The 20,092-nt window shown below is 38.3% G+C and overlaps 1 pseudogene; it reads right to left on the minus strand.

The window, feature by feature from the left end:
* Positions 1-222: 222 nt before the first annotated feature.
* LOC131401928 (small ribosomal subunit protein eS6-like) lies at positions 223-1,135 on the minus strand (annotated as a pseudogene).
* Positions 1,136-20,092: the final 18,957 nt, after the last annotated feature.

The raw sequence follows: 20,092 nt of genomic DNA on the forward strand, positions 1-20,092 counted from the left end.
ATTATTCCCCTTCCCTTGTCATTAATAAATATTTTAGGGGAAATACTGAGACTATGCAAATATCCTGCTTCTCCTCAAACTTTTACCCACTAATTTTAGCATCCTTCAATATATTTTGCCTCTGATAATTATCAATATGGTGTTTGTCTAATGAAGATTTTCTTTCTTCTTCTTTTTTTTTTTTTTTGGATATCTGATCTTATTTGTTACTCTTAGAAAATTTCATTTTTGACTGGACTCAGACTTAGAGGTAGAAGCTCTCAGGACAGCCCCCGTCTCTTGGCAATCTGTTCCTGGTGTTTTTCTTTGGTCTCCTTCACTCTCTTGGCCAAAAGTTCAGCATATTCTGCAGCCTCTTCCTTGTTTTTCTTAGTACACTGTTTCTTCAGAGCAATAGGCCGCCGTTTGTGTTGCAGGACACGTGGAGGAACAAGATGCTGAATCTTGGGTGCTTTGGTCCTAGGTTCTTACCTTTTTTGTCTAGGGGCTTTCTCACAACATTCTAGCGGACATCATCCTCTTTAGAGAGATTGAAAAGTTTGCAGATTCTGCTAGCTCTTTTGAGCCCCACACGACGAGTCACAGTAGTATCAGCGAGTCCAGAAATATCCTTCTCCCCTTTTTTCACAATGAACAAGTTGAGAACACTCAGATTGGCAACCACAATGCAACCCCCAACAGATTTGTGCTTTCTTTCTCCAGTCCTCCTCCGTCTGTAACAGGAATGCCCCTCACTCAACAGCAGGCAGACACGGCCATGGGTCAAGACACCCTGCTTGATGGGGAAACCCTGCTTGTCATTCCCACCACTGATTCGGACCACATAACCCTTCCACTCTTCACCCAGAGCGTCAGCAGCAACTTCTGTGGCCATACGCTTCTCACAAAATGTACAAAGTTGGCATTCATCGTCCACTTCCATGAGTTTCTGGCAGCCAGTGACTGGGAAAGAGATGTTCAGCTTCATCCTGAAGCAGCCGACTACCTCCGAGGCACCACAAAAAAAGAGGCTAATGAAGACTTTCAATTTTCCTCATTCCTCTATATATATTAGTTGGAATTTTTCTCTAAGGAGAAGCTATCCCTTCTCTCTCAATTATTTATTCATTCATTTGTGCCCTTCATTTTTGCTTGTGTGTTCCCTCTGTTTCTCTTCTTTGCCAGCCCAGTAGGAATTTAGCAAAGCAATAGATAAAAACAAATATCATTTAAAAAGACAACTCCCAAAGTATTTTCAAATTTTTTGCACTATCCTGTCTAACCAGATGGACTAGTCAAACAACAAAAAACTTAGATTAAGATCAGACACACAAACAACATTGATCAAAGCAACATGAATCCATAAGAAACAAACTGACCAAAAAAAAGACAAAAGTCCTTACTCACTGACTGTGTGTGGTATCTTAGGGGCAAAAATTAAATCAATGCATTTTGACAACCAATGTTCATTTTGTTTGTCTCCAACTCTCTAACCGGGTAAAGTTTCTAAATAAAAGAAGAAGCTAATTGCTTTATTTCAAAATGGATAGTGGTTTTTAATGGTTTATTTTGGCTTGGGGCTTTTTCTCTCCAACCAGGACATCTATTCTTCTTCAGAGAACAAAACAGAAAATAAATTATTGGTACCGAAGTAGTATGAATATTGATACCATCAGATGTTTCTACCCTAAGAAAGATTATTTCCACATCTATCATCAACGAAATGTTTTGCAAAACAGGTTGTTTTTCCAACAGATTGGTGTATGGTGAATCAAAAAAGTTTGCATGTGAGGAGAATAAGCATTGATTCTAGAAATGAGCCACAATCTCTTGGGTGGCCTAAGAACAAGTTACCAAACTTGCCTAGACCTGATTTTTCCATCTGTGAAATGATGATAGTTTTTACCTACCTCATTAAGAGATGTCAGACATTAATTAATGTTCATAATGGGCTTGAGATCTGTGATTAAATCTGTTATCCTTGATGGAAAACAGAGCCATTCAACCACTGAGGAGCAGTAAACAAATCAGGGGGATGTATAGTCCATGGAAAGAAATACTAAAGAGTGAAAAGTTAGTCAAGAATGAGGAGTGGGGGCTGGGACAAGAACCTCTTTCAGTGTGTAAGTATTCGTGCATTGTTATTGTTCATGGAATTAAGAAATACACCTCTCTGATGTCTCAATATGCGGACTCTTCTTCGCCACACTAAGGTTCTTAACCTTTTGCGTGTCATGGATATTTTTAACACTTCAGTGAAGCCACAGACCTCTTCTCATAATGCTTTTTAAATACATTAAAAAGTATGTAGGATTATGAAAGAAACCAATTTTATTAAGGCACAGTTATCATAATGTTTTTAAAAATTTAGTCTTAGAATTATATGTATGCTTCTTTATTAAATTAGATGAGATCCAATAGCAGTCTAATAACTATCATAATTTCAAAGTTGTGATGGTTGTAAACAACATTTCAAGATATTTGCAACAACTCTAATGTGATATAAAAATATCCGTGTTTTCTGTTAGTGATAAGGTTAGAGGAACTGCTCTTATTATTGCGGTTTGTTGCCTACATTTATAATTTTAAATTGCTAAGTTTTAGTTGGAAGTTACTGAAAATAAAGATGTATTATTCTTCCCATCCAATTTCACGGACCCTCTAAACTTTATCCATGGGCTTCTTGGGGTATTTGGATCTCAGGTTAAGAAACTCTGTTCTAAACCTATCCTGGAAACCCTCAGATAGCCAAATACTTGATATTATTTCTCCAAGTGCAATCAGGTGATCATAGCTATGGAGTGTTTATTAAAAATGCAAATCTCTTGACCTTTTCCTAGACCTGCCGAATCGGTATTTTTAACAAGCATTCAAGTGACTGATATACACACTAAAGTTTGAGAACTGCTTCAAAGGTGGTTACATCAATACTTATCTTCAATAGAATCACAATTATCAAGCCACAGATTCTTAAATATTAGTTTGAGGTATTATAATATCGTATAATATTATAATATGGTAGGTCTGGAAGGGGCCTAGAAATTTCAATCTTTTAATAGGCCTTTCAAATATTGTGATGAATATGTTCTCAACTCCATCATGAGAAATATTCCTAAACGAAGACACTAAAAGTCAAAGTATAAAATCTGCCCAGGAATGAGAGGAACCCAATCAGGAGCTTTCCATCAGAATCATCATCACAATACTCCACTACCCTTTCCTTTTCTGCACCAGTTAATACTCTTCAAAAGAAAATCTTTAGATAGAAGAATTAAATATGGAATCAATGCATTGTATCACAAAAGATACAAAAGGTGAGTGACATTCTCTGTAACTTTTAACATCATGCTTTAAACTGGTAGGCAAAAATTAAATGTCATCAACAACATGAAAAGCAGAAAAACAGAGTAAAAGGGCTGCAGAAGATCTAAAGATCATCTTGAGTTTCAACTACTTCCCTTTTTCTTCTGCCTCACAAATCTTTATCCCTATCCCAAAAATTCTCTGTAATTTGAGCTTCAGACCAGTAGATCCAATTGTCTACTAAACATTTACCCCTGCATACCACAGACAACTCAGACATGACAACCAAAACTGAACTCATCACATTCCTCTGCAGAATGGCTTTCTCTTTCATATTGTGGGTCTTGGGTATTGGTACCATCTAGCAAGATATTCAGAAATTGTCCTAGACATCTCCCATCTCTCACCAAGTTTTTCTTTGCTAGGGGACGCTTTTGGAGTGATGGTCAGTGTTAAAGCTCCAGCAGTGACCTAGTGTTCTTCATGTCTGCATGTTTGGAGTGCCAGCCTCCAATGTGGCTGATGTCGTAAGATTGACATAGTGATTGAAAGAGTCCTTCTCAGACAGGTCTCATGCCCCAAACTAACTCCAAAAACACAACTGCAGCCCTAGGAAGGCTTAGGAGATGTGGCTTACTCCAGCTCAGATTTCAGACTCTGAAAGAAACACCTTTTATTTCTATGATTCATTTTTTCCTTGTATTTATGTTTTCTTGCCCTTCACTCCATTCAAGTAGTAAGACTTTGAGTTCTAAGTTTATGGTGTAGTTCTTGGAGAATGCCCTCTCAGACTGCCTGTGATCTAGGCAAGAGAAATTCTTGGGGGTTCACAGGGTCCTCGCTGAATCATGGAGTTTGGAGGCCAAAGACACCTAATAACACATGATTCGGAATTTGGAATTCTCATCACCAACATCTGGTGTAGGTAAGCTGACCAAAGTGAGTACATAGACAGGTTTAGGAGGTAAGATCACTGAAGAACCTCAAACCTGAAGGGCTGTTGCACTATTTATGGGTAAATCCCCCTAAGAAGAGCAAGGCTACTGAACCAGGACAGGATCTAGTAAGTGGACCATGGTCTTGATGAAGACAAAGATTCACTTCTAAAGTAGTGGGCTGATCTCAAGACAGAGCCTCAGTATGTAAACTTCTGATCCAGTCATATTGCTAGACTGCTCTGTGTTCTTCACTCCAGGATCAATTTTCCTTTTCATCCTATTACTCAGTCAGGGCAGAAAGAGTAATATGTAACTCCAAAGGAAATAGAGCAAATTTCTGCTGGAGCAGAAAAATAGGTGGCAGAAAAGAATGTCTGCATCACTATGAAGGATAATTTTAACCAAGGCTATGTGGTTTCAATGCTGACACAAGGTGAGATTTGGGGAATGAGACATGGCAGAGATAATCTACTTCTCAATGGGCCCCTGCATGTAGAGGGGTAGGAAGTGCTTACAGCAGCAGTAGGAACAAACAAAGCTGGTTCCGCTAGGATTAAAGCAGCTCACAGAGTGGGGTCTATATTACTGAGCATGGGCCACCCTCAATTCAGGATTGTGAGGCCAAAACAATGGGAACCTTATGGGACAACAGGAATAATTCAAAAAAGAAAGAAGAGGAGGATCCCAGGAAAGGCCCACATCATGGAGGTGCAAACCTTGCAGTCACTGGTAGTGGACCCTGAACAACAGACAGGAATGGATTGCTCTCTTGGTGCAGTTGGAACCAAAAAGTCTTTATTTATTATTTTATTTTATTTTATTTTTCATACTGATGCCTTTTCTTTTTTTTAAAGATTGGTCCTAAGCTAACATCTCTTGCCCATCTTCCTCTTTTTTTTAATCTTTTTCTCCCCAAAGCCCCAGTACATAGTTGTATATCCTAGTTGTAGGTCCTTCTGGTTCTTCTATGTGGGACGCCACCCCAGCATGGCATGTTGAGCTGTGAGCAGGTCTGCGCCCAGGATTCGAACCAGCGTACCCCAGGTCCCTGAAGTGGAGCATGCAAACTTAATTGCTATTCCACTGGGCCAGGCCCCTATTTTATTTTATTTTATTTTATTTTTCTGACTACTCCCTCACCCCAGAAAATACCAGTGCTCTTTTGGCATATGGCTGGTAGCAGTAATTGGATCTAGACCTGCTTTCTCAAATCCAGTAGGCACTAACCACATGTAGCTATTGAGCACTTGAAATGTGGTTAGTCTGAATTGAGAGATTCTTTACATATAAAATATCTATCGAATTTCAAAAACTTAGTACAAAAAAATGTAAAATATCTCATTAATTTTTATATTAACTACATGTTGAAAATATACTATTTTGGAGATATTGCTTTAAATAAATATATCACTAAAATTAATTTCATCTGTTTCTTTATTCTTTTTTAATGTAACTGTTAGAAAATTCAAAATTACATATATGGCTTGCATTATTTCTCCATTGGACAGTGCTGATCTAGACCAAGACATACCTTGGTTCCACGGCCATTGTTCTTTTTGTATGTGCTAAGGAACTAGTATTTAACCAATGATTCTAAAACTTAGTGTGTTTAAAAATCATCTGAGGAACATAAGAAAATGTCTTTCTTGCCTCCACCCTCCTAGCAAGATTCTAACTATTGCATTTGGGATGTAGACAATGAATTCGTATTTTCAACCAGTTCCCTAGGAGATTCTGATACAGGAAGTCCTCTGACCGTACCTTGAGAAATATTGGCTTAGGGTGAACAGCACTGCACTGATCATGTTTGATTCTAGGATGTTCTTCTCTTTTTCTAAATTTTGTGGGTGGGAGAAGCTGCTGTGATAATCTCATGTTCGTGCTGACTCTCTGAAACTTGGGCTAAGTACATCCAATGATGGTTCTAGGATTGGATTAACCAAACTTTAAAAATGCTAAAACCTTTACCTCAGATTTAGTGGAAGATGGCCCAGGATACAGCTGCAGAGGAGAAATCTCAGGCTGCAGTGAGGGCCCTGAATTAGTTCCCTTGTATATGAGAATGTAAGAACTGAAAAGAAAATGTGCATGGGTGCAGGCAAGAAGGAGGGAGGCATGCAAGAGGGCCTGAGACACTGGATCCTATATTGAAGCTTTGACTTCTCTGTAGGAACAAGGGGTTGGCTTGATGCTGGGAAGAGATTTATATTACTAAAATGTATACGGTGTATTCACAAAATGACTAACATTATGTGCTGAAGTCAACAAGGGCTCACTGCATACCATGTGGTTAAGAGATGGATTTTGGAGCTAGACCGTCTGAGTTCTAATAGTATCTCTGCCTTGGGCAAGTCTTTTTTTTTTTTTTTTTTTTTTTTTTTTTTTACATTTTTATTGATATTTTAATGGTTTCTAACATTGTGAGATTTTGGGTTGTACATTTTTGTTTGTCCTTCACCCCATATATGACTCCCTTCACCCCTTGTGCCCACCCCCCACCCCCCACCCCCACTTCCCGGGTAACCACAGTCCAGTTTTCTCTGTCCATGTGTTTGTTTATATTCCACATATGAGTGAGATCATACAGTGTTTGTCTTTCTCTTTCTGGCTTATTTCACTTAACATAATACGCTCCAGGCCCATCCATGTTGTTGCAAATGGGACGATTTTGTCTTTTTTTATGGCTGAGTAGTATTCCATTGTATATATATACCACATTTTCTTAATCCAATCGTCAGTCGAGGGACACTTAGGTTGCTTCCACTTCTTGGCTATGGTGAATAATGCTGCAATGAACATAGGGGTGCATAAGCCTCTTTGGATTGTTGATTTCAGGTGCGTTGGATAGATTCCCAGTAGTGGGATGGCTGGATCATAGGGCATCTCTATTTTTAATTCTTTGAGGAATCTCCATACCGTTTTCCATAGAGGCTGCACCAATTTGCATTCCCACCAGCTGTGTATGAGGGTTCCTGTTTCTCCACATCCTCTCCAACATTTGTTGTTTTTTGTCTTGGTGATTATAGCCATTCTAACGGGCGTGAGGTGGTATCTTAGTGTTGTTTTGATTTGCATTTCCCTGATGATTAGTGATGTTGAGCATCTTTTCATGTGCCTATTGGCCATCTGTATATCTTCCTTGGAGAAGTGTCTGTTCATTTCCTCTGCCCATTTTTTGATCGGGTTGTTTGTTTTTTTGTTGTTCAATTGTGTGAGTTCTTTATATATTATGGAGATCAACCCCTTGTCAGATGTATGTTTTGCAAATATTCTCTCCCAGCTGGTTGGTTGTTTGTTCATCTTGATTCTGATTTCATTTGTCTTATAAAAGCTCTTTAGTCTGATAAAGTCCCACTTGTTTATTTTTTCTTTAGTTTCCCTAGTCTGGGTAGGCATGTCATCCGAAAAGATTCCTTTAAACCCAATGTCAAATAGTGTGTTGCCTATATTTTCTTCTATGAGTTTTATAGTTTCAGGTCTCACCTTCAGGTCTTTGATCCATTTTGAGTTAATTTTTGTGTATGGCGATAGCACATGGTCCACTTTCATTCTTTTGCATGTGGATGTCCAGTTTTCCCAACACCATTTATTGAAGAGACTTTCCTTTCTCCATTGCATGTCCTTAGCACCTTTGTCGAAAATTAGCTGTCCGTATATGTGTGGTTTTATTTCTGGGCTTTCAATTCTGTTCCATTGATCTGTGTGTCTGTTTTTGTACCAGTACCATGCTGTTTTGATTACTATTGCTTTGTAGTATGTTTTGAAGTCAGGAATTGTGATGCCTCCTGCTTTGTTCTTTTTCTTTAGGATTTCTTTAGCTATTCGGGGTCTTTTGTTGCCCCATATAAATTTTAGTATTCTTTTTTCTATTTCTGTGAAGAATGTCATTGGGATTCTGATTGGGATTGCATTGAATCTGTAGATTGCTTTAGGTAATATAGACATTTTAACTATGTTTATTCTTCCAATCCACGTGCATGGGATATCTTTCCATTTCTTTATGTCATCGTTGATTTCCCTCAATAATGTCTTGTAGTTCTCATTGTATAGGTCCTTCACCTCCTTGGTAAGATTTATTCCTAGGTATTTTATTCTTTTTGATGCAATTGTAAATGGTATTATCTTTTTGAGCTCTCTTTCTGTTAGTTCATTATTAGCATATAGAAATGCAACTGATTTTTGTAGATTGATTTTGTACCCTGCAACTTTGCTGTAGTTGTTGATTGTTTCTAACAGTTTTCCAACAGATTCTTTAGGGTTTTCTATATATACAATCATGTCATCTGCAAATAGTGAGAGTTTCACTTCTTCGTTACCTATTTGGATTCCTTTTATTCCTTTTTCTTGCCTAATTGCTCTGGCCAAAACCTCCAGTACTATGTTGAACAGGAGTGGTGAGAGTGGGCAGCCCTGCCTCGTTCCTGTTCTCAGAGGAATGGCTTTCAGTCTTTCCCCGTTGAGTATGATGTTAGCTGTGGGTTTGTCATATATGGCCTTTATTATGTTGAGGTACTTTCCTTCTATTCCCAATTTATTGAGAGTTTTTATCATAAATGGATGTTGTATCTTGTCAAATGCCTTCTCTGCGTCTATTGAGATGATCATGTGGTTTTTATTCTTTGTTTTGTTGATGTGATGTATCACGTTGATTGATTTGCGGATGTTGAACCATCCCTGCGTCTCTGGTATAAATCCCACTTGATCATGGTGTATGATCTTTTTAATATATTGTTGTATTCGGTTTGCCAATATTTTGTTGAGGATTTTTGCATCAATGTTCATCAGCGATATTGGCCTGTAATTTTCTTTCTTTGTATTGTCTTTGTCTGGTTTCGGTATCAGGGTGATGTTGGCCTCGTAGAATGATTCAGGAAGTGTTCCATCTTCCTCTATTTTTTGGAATAGTTTGAGGAGGATGGGTATTAAATCTTCTTTGAATGTTTGGTAAAATTCACTGGAGAAGCCATCTGGTCCTGGACTTTTATTTTTTGGGAGGTTTTTGATTACTATTTCAATCTCTTTACTTGTGATTGGTCTATTCAGATTCTCCATTTCTTCTTGGTTCAATTTTGGGAGGTTGTATAAGTCTAAGAATTTATCCATTTCTTCTAGATTGTCCGATTTGTTGGCATATAATTTCTCATAGTATTCTCTTATAATCCTCTGTATTTCCATGGTATCCGTTGTAATTTCTCCTCTTCTTGGGCAAGTCTTTTAACCTCTTTGCTTTTCTTTAAAATAGAAAAAATAATTGTACCTACCCATAAATTTTTTGTGAGAATTAAGTGATCTGATACATGTAGAAAATACAGAATTGTGTCCAGCACATAAGAGCTATATGAATGTTAGGTATTATTCTTGTATTACAGGGTGGTGAAATTTGCTGGGCAATATAGAGCTAAAGATACTTTACAATAAGGAAAGGAACAGAAGGAGACCACTTTACCTATTGCAGACAGCAATAGGAAGCAGCAAGTGCAAATGCTTGGAGAGGACAGGGAAGTTGCACAAATACTGATCTTACTCGGCTTACTACAGGGTTACGACTCGATAAACCCATCGTAAGTTGAAAATATCATAAGTCGAAAATGCATTTAATACATCTTACCTACCAAACATCATAGCTTAGCCTAGCCTACCTTAAATGTGCTCAGAACCCTTACATTAGCCTACAGTTGGGCAAAATCATCTAACACAGAGCCAATTTTATAATAAAGTGTTGAATATCTCATGTAGTTTATTGAATACTTACTGAAAGTGAAACAAAATGGTTGTGTGGGTACAGAACGGTTGTGAGTGTGTCAGTTATTCACCCTTGTGGTCGCGTTGTTGACTGGGAGCTGCGGCTCGCCGCTGCTGCCCGGCATCACAGGCGAGTACCGTTCGGCATATTGCTAGCCCGGGAAAAGATCAAAATTCAAAATCGAAGGATAGTTTCTACTGAATGCATATCACTTTCACACCATCATATCGTCAAAAAATCACAAGTCGAACCATCATAAGTGGAGAACCGTTTGTATGTGTATAAGGTATACTGGGAGATGAGGAGAGAGGGCAATAAAATAGGAAATAACAGAATCTGAAAGAAGGAGTTGCATTTTGTAGATGGGAGTAAGCCTATCTAGCCTAATTTAAATATACATTCAAATTCAGTATTTACTTATTAAAAGTGCAAGCCAAATATAAAAAATATCTTTGGGTCAGATTACCTTAAGGGGCTAGCTCCCAGTCCCAGCCACATGTGCAGTTTCCAGAGTTGTCATGCGCCCTCTCAGTTTGAGTATTGTTCCTTCCTATTTCAGGTGTTTCTGGGGGAAACTTCAGGCCTCGAGGAGGCTGAATGGCCCATCTCTGGATGATGTCGGGGAGCTGTGGTGAGGATTATGTGCAGTTAAGGCTTTTCTGATACTCTGCGATCTCCCTCAAACGGAGCAGCAACACCCTAAGTGTTAAGACCATGTGGGTTAAGAGGAGGAGGACAAAATAGCAGCTACTATCCGCTGTGTACTTGAGGGAACTCAAGGTGTTTCTTGCTTCACTTCGCCTCCAAAGGAGGGCAAGGAGAGATAAAGACAAAAGTAGGCAACAACGCTGGGGGCTGGTGTTCCTCATGCGACAAGTGAAAAGGTTAAAGCAGTACTTTCTCAACCTTTTTCAGTTTATGTCACGGCCCGAGGCAACTGACGTGGAGTCCTAGCTGTCGGGCTTCTATCCCCCTACCTGCCCCAAAGGCACACTTCTGAGCCTTTCGTTGGAGAAGGACTATTTAAAGTCCCAGGAATACATGTGGTGTTACATCTGGCTTTTCCTCACTCAGTTTTTCTCTAAGAAACCTGCTTCCTTTATGGGTAAAAGGCAGATGGCCCCAGGGCATCTCCTAATTGGGAAGGTGGTGTCCCCTTTTCTTTCTTCTCTTCTTCTATTCCTAAACCTTACCTTTTATTAAAGGTCACGTGGGGAAAGAGATAAAAGAAGATTATTTGAGCTTTCTGTTCTTGGTTTTCAAGAAAAACATTTTTTCTGCTTATGATACACTTGCTTGGGGTTGTTCTTCCTAAGCTCTTCTTACCATCTATAAGCCCCTCAAGAGCCCAGATCAGTATGTGGACTTAAGAGAAAGTGGCCAAGGGTGACAGGTGGACATTGGAAAGTGTGGAAAGATGTAGACCCAGAGCAAAAGGAAAGCAAAGCTGCCTCAGCAAAACACAAAACTGAGAATCACAGCACTGACCTCCATCTGCCAGGAACCAGAATAACTGTATTTAATATTAATCAAATACACTAATATAACTCTGGAATGTTTAGTTGCCCCAGGTTTCAGATATTCAGAAGTATTAAGCATGGGAATGCGGTGGTTATATAAAACCTCAATAGTATTCCGTAAAATCAGTCACAGTGGTAGCTCTCCTAATTGCCATTTACTTAACTCCTCACTCCCACTGGCTGACTGACGCCCCATGGTCCGATGAATCTTACCCTGAGGCTCCTTTCTAGTGCCTCCTAGTATGCTACTCTCCCAGAGGAGTTGCGAGATTTCTAAGAGTTATATATGTGATACCCAACCTATTTAAGCCAACTGTGCTTATTAGTGTAATCACTTAATTTAATAAAATATTCTTATTAAATTATAAATATTAATATTTTAATATTTTTAAATTTAATACAATATTTTCCATTTTATTAAGTTATAAATAAATGCCAAAATATAACAGCAAAATTTAAAACCAAAGAAATACAAATGTGAAAAGAAAGATTTATATCTATAAAAACTAAATTTAATGTCTTGTAAAGCCTCAATAAAGGTGAGTCACTTTTAAAATGTTGCTGTCAAATTAGTGTTCAAGGCAACTGTAAAAACTGGGGGGAAAGTCTTAAAAGTCTAAAAAGGCTGCACTCAAATTGCTTTATAAGTATCATCAACTCCTATTTCACTTTAAAGAAACAGAAACTAGAAATCAGAAATGAGGCAATTTGTGTATTCCATCACGCCATTTTGAGTATTTTTTCATGCCAGAAAGAATACATCAGGAGACTTGTACTCAAGGAAAATTCATGAATAATGGACATTTATATATTTTAAGTAAAGATAAAATGTTTAAGATATGTTTGTACCATTTGTTTTTTATGATTTCCGAATCTTAACTGACTTTTTTGGTGTGAACCAAACAATTCTGGGTCATCTTTAGGTCCCAACTGCATGGTGGAAGATGGTTACTATTGAGTTTTTTTGAAATTTGTAACCGAATGTGTTTATGTAATTGCTTCATGGGATCGCATTGTTTTACTTCCAGGGAAAGAAATGACATCATATTACTGGAGGATATTTTCTAGTACCTACAAAATAATGTACAGGTGGTGAGAGGGGGACAAATAGGTAGGTGATGAGATAGCCTTCTCAGAACACCAATAAACCATAACTTTTGAAACAGCCTTAAACAGCTAAATAGAATTTATTTGGAAGGGTTCTTTTTTGCATTTAACTTTTGTTATTTAATAATTATTTTCTTGTAATAAAATATCTCAATAATATTGCACAACAATTTTTACATCGAACCCTAATTTTAGTAAGTTTCTGTAGGAATTAGTGAAAATAAAGTTATTTATGTAAACTGAAACTTAAGATTTCCAGCACAAATTCACACTATTATTGGGGTTCATCAGGGTTTCATCAGGGATGCAGCACTCAGGTTCCTTTCCTTCTTTCTATCTGAAATTATATTATTCAGTTGTAAGTTTTTATAAAATGCATAATGAATATGCTAATCTGCAGGTAACTTTCAACAGACTCTAATTTTACTAGGAAAACTGTGTAGCTAAAAAAGTGGTTACCCGGGGCAGCCCCATGGCTTAGCGGTTAAGTGCACGCGCTCCGCTACTGGCAGCCCAGGTTGGGATCCTGAGCGCGCACCTACGCACCACTTCTCCGGCCATGCTGAGGCCGCGTCCCACATACAGCAACTAGAAGGATGTGCAACTATGACATACAACTATCTACTGGTGCTTTGGGGAAAAAAAAGGAGGAGGATTGGCAATAGATGTTAGCTCAGAGCCAGTCTTCCTCAGCAAAAAAAAAAGAGGAGGATTAGCATGGATGTTAGCTCAGGGCTGATCTTCCTCACACACACACAAAAAAGTGGTAACCCAGTCATCTCTTTTTTTTTTTTGCTAAGGAAGATTAACCCTCAGCTAACATCTGCTGCCAATCTTCCTCTTTTTGCTTGAGGAAGATTCACCGCGAGCTAACATCTGGGCCAGTCTTCCTCTATTTTGTATGTGGGTCACTGTCACAGCATGGCCACTGACGAGTGGCGGAGGTCCATGGCTGGGAATCGAACCTGGGCTGCCGAAGTGGAGTGCACCGAACTTAACCACTAGGTCACAGGGCCAGCCCCTCCATTCACCTCTTTTTAATGCCCTAACACATTTTAAAAGTCAAGAGATGAGAAGGAGCAATATTAAATTCAGTATTCAAAATTAAGAATTTTTACATTAATGCTATCAAATAACTTTTACTCATTTAATATGTATAAGCTTGGTTTTTTCATAGATCAATTTTATTATATCAGGCATAACAGGAAAACTTTTCAATCACAATAACAGGTGACTAAGGGAAAACTTTTCTACCTAAGGTAAATTTTGAATTCTACTTATATTTTTCTTTTTTTTTTTTTGTGAATAAGATCAGCTCTGAGCTAACATCCACGCCAATCCTCCTCTTTTTGCTGAGGAAGACTGGGCCTGGGCTAACATCCATGCCCATCTTCCTCTACTTTATATGAGATAACGCCACAGCATGGCCTGACAAGCGGTGCATCGGTGCGCGCCCGGGATCTGAACCTGGGCCGCCAGCTGCGGAGTGAGCGCACTTAACCTCTATGCCACAGGGCCAGCCCCCTGCTTATACTTAATGAAATATAAACAGAAAAAAAGGAAGTCCAAGTAAACTCCTGTCATAACTCACCTGTGTCCCGTTACAAAGAAAATTCTTTATCTGTTTGAATTTATATTGCCAGGAACAGTGGTATATTCAACATTTCAGCAGAATGACTGATCGGCTTTAAATAAAATTCTATAACTCTTCTCATTAGAGCAGTTTTATGTGACAAATTATGCCTCAAAAAATTATAATAAAACTCCTCTCTCTACCTCGAGATCCCAAAAGGATGTAAAACACATTATGAGGTTCTACAATGATAATTAATTATAAAACTTAATCTGCACACTTAATGGCACATGTTTTAAAGTTGCATTTTTTTTAACAACAAAGGACATACACTTTTTAAATAATTACATATCCCTATTCATTTATAACGAATATGGCAATGAACCTATTTTGCACTAACCGGATAGAAATCTTTATTTCCTCTTTTAAAAACTATTTATTGAGTGCTAAATATGCCTGGCACTATTCTAGATGCTGGAGATATAGCAGTAAACAAACAACTCTTATGGACTTTATATTATAGCAGAGGGATATAGACAATAATAAAGTTAATAAGTAATTAATGACTAAGCTTTTCAACAAGGGCTATGGAAAAAAATAAAGCAGAGAAGGGAGATAAAGAGTGGAGGGGATATGGGGGATAGAAGGCGGTATGAAATTTTAAATAGAATGGTCAAGAAAGGCCTCACTAAAAAGATATCGGTAGGGCGGGCTGACCCGGTGGCTTAGCGGTTAAGCACACGCGCTCCGCTACTGGTGGCCCGGGTTCGGATCCTGGGTGCGCACCGACGCACCGATTCTCCGGCCATGCTGAGGCCGTGTCCCACATACAGCAACTAGAAGGATGTGCAACTAAGACATACAACTACCTACTGGGGCTTTGGGGGGTAAAAAAAAAAGGAGGAGGATTGGCAATACATGTTAGCTCAGAGCCAGTCTTCCTCAGCAGAAAAAGAGGAGGATTAGCACAGATGTTAGCTCAGGGCTGATCTTCCTCACAAAAAAAAAAAAGAGAGAGAAGATATCGGTAGGGCTTGTAGACATTTGTAAAGACTTTGACTTTTATGTTAAGCAAAATGGGAAGCTTTGGAAGTTTGGAAAAGAGAAGTGGCATGATCTGACTTACTCTTCAAAAGGATCCCTAGCTGCTGTGTTGAGCATAGACTGGGGAGGGAGGCAGGGATGCAGAAGATGAGTTAAGAGGCTATTGTAGTAATCCAGATAAAAGATTAAGATGGTTTAAAAGTAGTGAAAAGTTTTTGGATTTGTGATGTCTTTTGAAGGTGAATTCTAAAAGAATTATTAATAGATTGAATGTAGGTATAAAAAAAAGAAAAATCAATGATTACTCCAAATTACAAATTCCTTATTGGAAAGCAGCATTCCAAAATAATTAAATTCAGCACGCACTTGTTAAATAAGAGCATCTTTTGAGATAATAATAACAACAACAATAATAGCTGTATTAGTCAGGAAGGTCTAGGTTATGCTTCTATGAGAAAAAAAGAAAAGAAAGGAAGAAAAGAAAAATCTCAGATAAAAGTCAATTTGTTCTTTTACGCAAAGTTCACTGCAGGTTCAGGAGTGATTCTAGGGCAGCTGTGTTCCATGGATTTTCCAGTGATCCAGTTTACTTTGATGTGTTGGCTCTTTCGTCTCAACTTGAGGCCTCCTCCACGACCAGTAGGTAAAGAAAGATGAAGAGTTATGAATGGGCTTTTCACTACCTCTGCCTGAAAGTGATGTGTATCACTTTTGCTCACATTTCATTCACCAAATCTAGTGGCACAGCTCTACTCAACAGCAAGGAAGCCGAGCAGTAGTATTCCATGTGTCAGGAAGGGGATAAGAATGTATAATACTACAAGCTAGCTTTGTCTACTGCATTAGTTAACATTATCCAGCATTTTCCATATGACAGGCTATGCTACGATCCACAAATAAAGACTTCCAGTGATCTGTTCTCAGTGGTTTCTACTTTGGAGTGGCACTAAGGCATGTCCGCTCTGGGCTCATTATCCTACATCCTAACAGATCTGGTTTCTAATCCACCGTGACCTGGATTTAACAATGCTCTGGGAAAACTCAACTACTCCCAGAATGTACATGCAATAAGGAAACAGGGATTACGTCTACTGGTTTCCACCTTCATCTGGGGGTCACAGCATACCCTGGGGATAGGATTATCATTCCCAAAGAAACAAGCCACAGTTTAGCAGAGTCCGTGCTTAGGCATAAACGTTCATGAACTCTGTTCTTCCAATGTTTGGATATCAAATTTCTTGTTTTCTGAAGTTGATGCTGTGTCTGAAAAGATTAATTACCAAGGTGTCTAGGAGTTAGCCCTACCCTGGGGCATCCTCCAACTTCATAAATGTTACTCTCGGCCAACGAGCAGTTAACTTTTATACCTAGTAGGATTGAAAGAAACCCAGGGCACCCAACATGGCACCATATGTAATGAGGATTCCTGTAATAAGGACTGAATTGAGGCCCGGTATCTATGTTATGTTGCCTCTCCTTTCCCTCAGGTCACTCATCTCAGACCAAAACACAAGTGTTCATCCCAAATACAAACTTAGAAATTCAAGAGACTGTTAAAACCACTTTTGACACCTTAACATCTTTGAAGGGCATCCCTCTATGTTAACTATCCCAGAGCCATGCTGCAATTCTAAGTGGTGGTGGACAGGTTAATTCTGACCAACAATTTATCTTTTATTCAAGGGCATGCTCAGCCCTAGACATTATAACCCTTTGGTCCTCCTTGGTACGCCAAAACATACTCAGCTCAAGTTCAGTTTTTAGAAAATAGAGACTCAGTGTAAAGATGGAAAAATTTTTATTATCTTAGGAGCACATGTGACAATTCCTTTTATTGAGAGAAAGCTATTTTTATTGGGAAAATACTTTTCTTAAAGCTGAGTATAACAGCTGGGATCCTGAAAGTCTGGGTATTAGCTAGCATGAAATCTTAAGAGGAAGGGAAAAGTAACTCTCTATAATAGAAGCAGAGGAATTTGAGTTTCTGGGGAATATTTGAGAAGGGAAAAGGGAAGTGAGCAAAGTTGATGGATATATATATGAGAGAAGGGCCAGAGAGAGAAAACCCCTCTGGCACAATATCTGAGAAAGAACTTAGGAAATCAACAGTGTCTTACAAGAATATGAGCTGTGGCATGCAAACTGTTTCTCCTTGTCCCCTACAATAGCTCAAATAAAGTCTATATTTCTCACTCATATTTTAGTATGAGTCGATTTTTGTATGGAAGAACTGAGTTCTGCATCTCAGATTAGACAAAGTAAAATAAAGTAAGTATCTGAGAATGCAGTAGGCAAAAGGAAAAGGCATTTCCTGTTGACATTTTCATTACATCTTTTTTTTTTTTTTGATGAGGAAGATTGCCCCCAAGCTAACATCTGTGCCAATCTTCCTCTATGTTGTATGTGGGACGCCGCCACAGCATGGCTTGTTGAGCAGTGTCTAGGTCCGTGCCTGGGATCTGAACCAGTGAACCCTGGGCCACCAAAGTGGAGCCTGTGAACTTAACCATTACGCCACCAGGCCGGCCCCCTTCATTACATCTCAAGACCTCTATATGCAGATTCTCCTCACCATTGTCCACCAGATGGACCGTGTGAAACTTGTTTTAGGAGAAATCCTCTAATCTTATTACCAGCCAGTGGTTTTGAGGGGAAATAAAAAACGTTATTTAAGAGAGGAGTTAACAGTGGAGACCAAGAGAAATTCACTAGAGCTTTTTTTAATGAAATTTTCCTACCTGACTGTGGTCATAATCCAATATTCTTTGAAATGGCTGACTATCTCAACAAGTTTGGCAGATACTGTCTAGATGCCCACAAACCCATATCTCTTCCTGAGCACACAGACAGTATTGCCCAGCATCTGTTGCAATTGAACGTGTGAAAAGACTGAATTCTAGCCAATGGAATATGGGCATAAAGGACATGCGCCACCTCCAGCCTGACTCATAAAAACTTCCCTCGTAGGGTCTTTAATCTGCTACCTGATTGGAGAGGTCTTGGAAGACCTAGAATAGGGCACAGCCTAGGTCCTTGAAAAAATACTTGGAAGGCCTCCCAACCAGGGCCACCTACATGGGACTGTTGTGAGAGCAAGAAATAAACTTAATACGTTAAGCTACTAAAATTTGGTGTTTATCTGTTGGAGCAGCTAGCATTACAACTTAACTAATACAAAGAATCACAGTTTTCACTACAAGGAAAGATTCATATCTTTTCTCTGACACTTAAAATCAAAGAATTTTAGACTTGAGTGAAATAAGAAATCACCTAGTCCAACCTATGTTCTGCATATAGGGAACCCCAAGTTTGTCCGTAATTCTTCATGAACTCTCTTCTAAGTAGGGTTACTAACTTCTTGCTTCGTTTCCCACATCCTTCCACCATTCCCAGACTGGGTTTGGGTGTACCTTCCCCAAATATGATAATCTTAACTGTTCAGGAATGGTGCTTGTTTTTAGGTTACTCCTAAGTGTCCACGGAAACTCAGAAGCAAACTCCATGAGGTTACAAATAACAACTGTTCAAGGTGCTAATATTGTTCTGGATGAAGTTATACTCCAAACATTTGTGTAAGCATAAAAACAAGGTCCAATACTCTTCTTCCAGATGAGCTATATCCAGGAATTTAATACTTAGGACATTTGTTCATAGTTATTGTGATGTTCCGTGATTTTACCTTGGAAGTTTTTTTTGTTTTTTCTTTCTCCTGAATGCATCTTCCCCATTATGATTACTCTGTTACTTCAAAACAAACTCCCACATATCTGCCACTGATGAAAACTCTCGAATCAGTTTTGATCTTTGGCAAGCCAAGATTCTTCCAAAAGCATTTTTTCAATACTGGCTATTTATCTACTATTGTAAATACGTAATTTATTTTCTATATCACAAACATTTAGTCTCTATTTAAGAATCTTAGTTCAGTGCTTAACATCAGCAGCACTATTATGTGACCTGCTTGATGAAATATTATTTGGGGGTAAATATTCCCAGACCACCTTAGGGCATTCTGCGAATATGTTCTATTCTTCTTTTTCCAAGCAGTTCATATTTCACCTTCAGGGACTCATTTGTTCACTCCCATTGTGCAAAAATGTCTTTATACCTTATATTCCATTGCTACAGTAAAAGTTTAATACAGTAGTTAGTATGCAACAAAGTATATATTAAGCAAATGGTATATTAGATGTTTTATTCAAATGTCAAAGTAAAACTTTGTCATTTAAACAGCTCATAACAATAGCAACAAATTTCATCTTGTGTATATTTTCCAGATTTATGTCCCATTACAGAGTCAGTAATTCCTTCACAAGCCGTGGAGCATCAAAATAGGTCTCTAATAATTGAAACATTTTTAGCCTTCCTGCTTTGTAGTAACAATTGCCATTTGATGTTTTCCAGCATATTTTATTTTCTTCCTTCCAAGATAGATTTCCTTATTCTGACAGGACAGTGACTGAATTCTCATCATCTTTTAAAAATTACAATCAGGATGTTTCATAAAACTCATGTTTAATGTTATTATCTAGAAATCCATTTGATGAATTTTATTTTATTATAGTGTGGGGGTTTGTTTTCTTTTTTGAATGTTTGAAAATCTTTAACCCAGTTGGAAGCACATACCGTTAGCCTGATAAAATATTGGGTTTTTGTTTTCAGAATAAACAAATACTATTTCTAACTGTGTGGCATCAAAATAGCTTCCCATTATATTATCTTTTTACATAGAATATCCATTAGAAAAAATTTTCTAATGCTTCTTCCTTCTTAGTGTCTCATGTACTATTCTGTTTTTCCTCTTTCCATTGACACATCCTCGTGGGCTAGGTACTGATGCCTTTAGATCAGCATGACTACCATAGATTCCTAATTGATCTCTCTC

This window comes from Diceros bicornis, assembly GCF_020826845.1.
Source record: "Diceros bicornis minor isolate mBicDic1 chromosome 27 unlocalized genomic scaffold, mDicBic1.mat.cur SUPER_27_unloc_1, whole genome shotgun sequence".
Classification (NCBI taxonomy): Eukaryota; Metazoa; Chordata; class Mammalia; order Perissodactyla; family Rhinocerotidae; genus Diceros; species Diceros bicornis.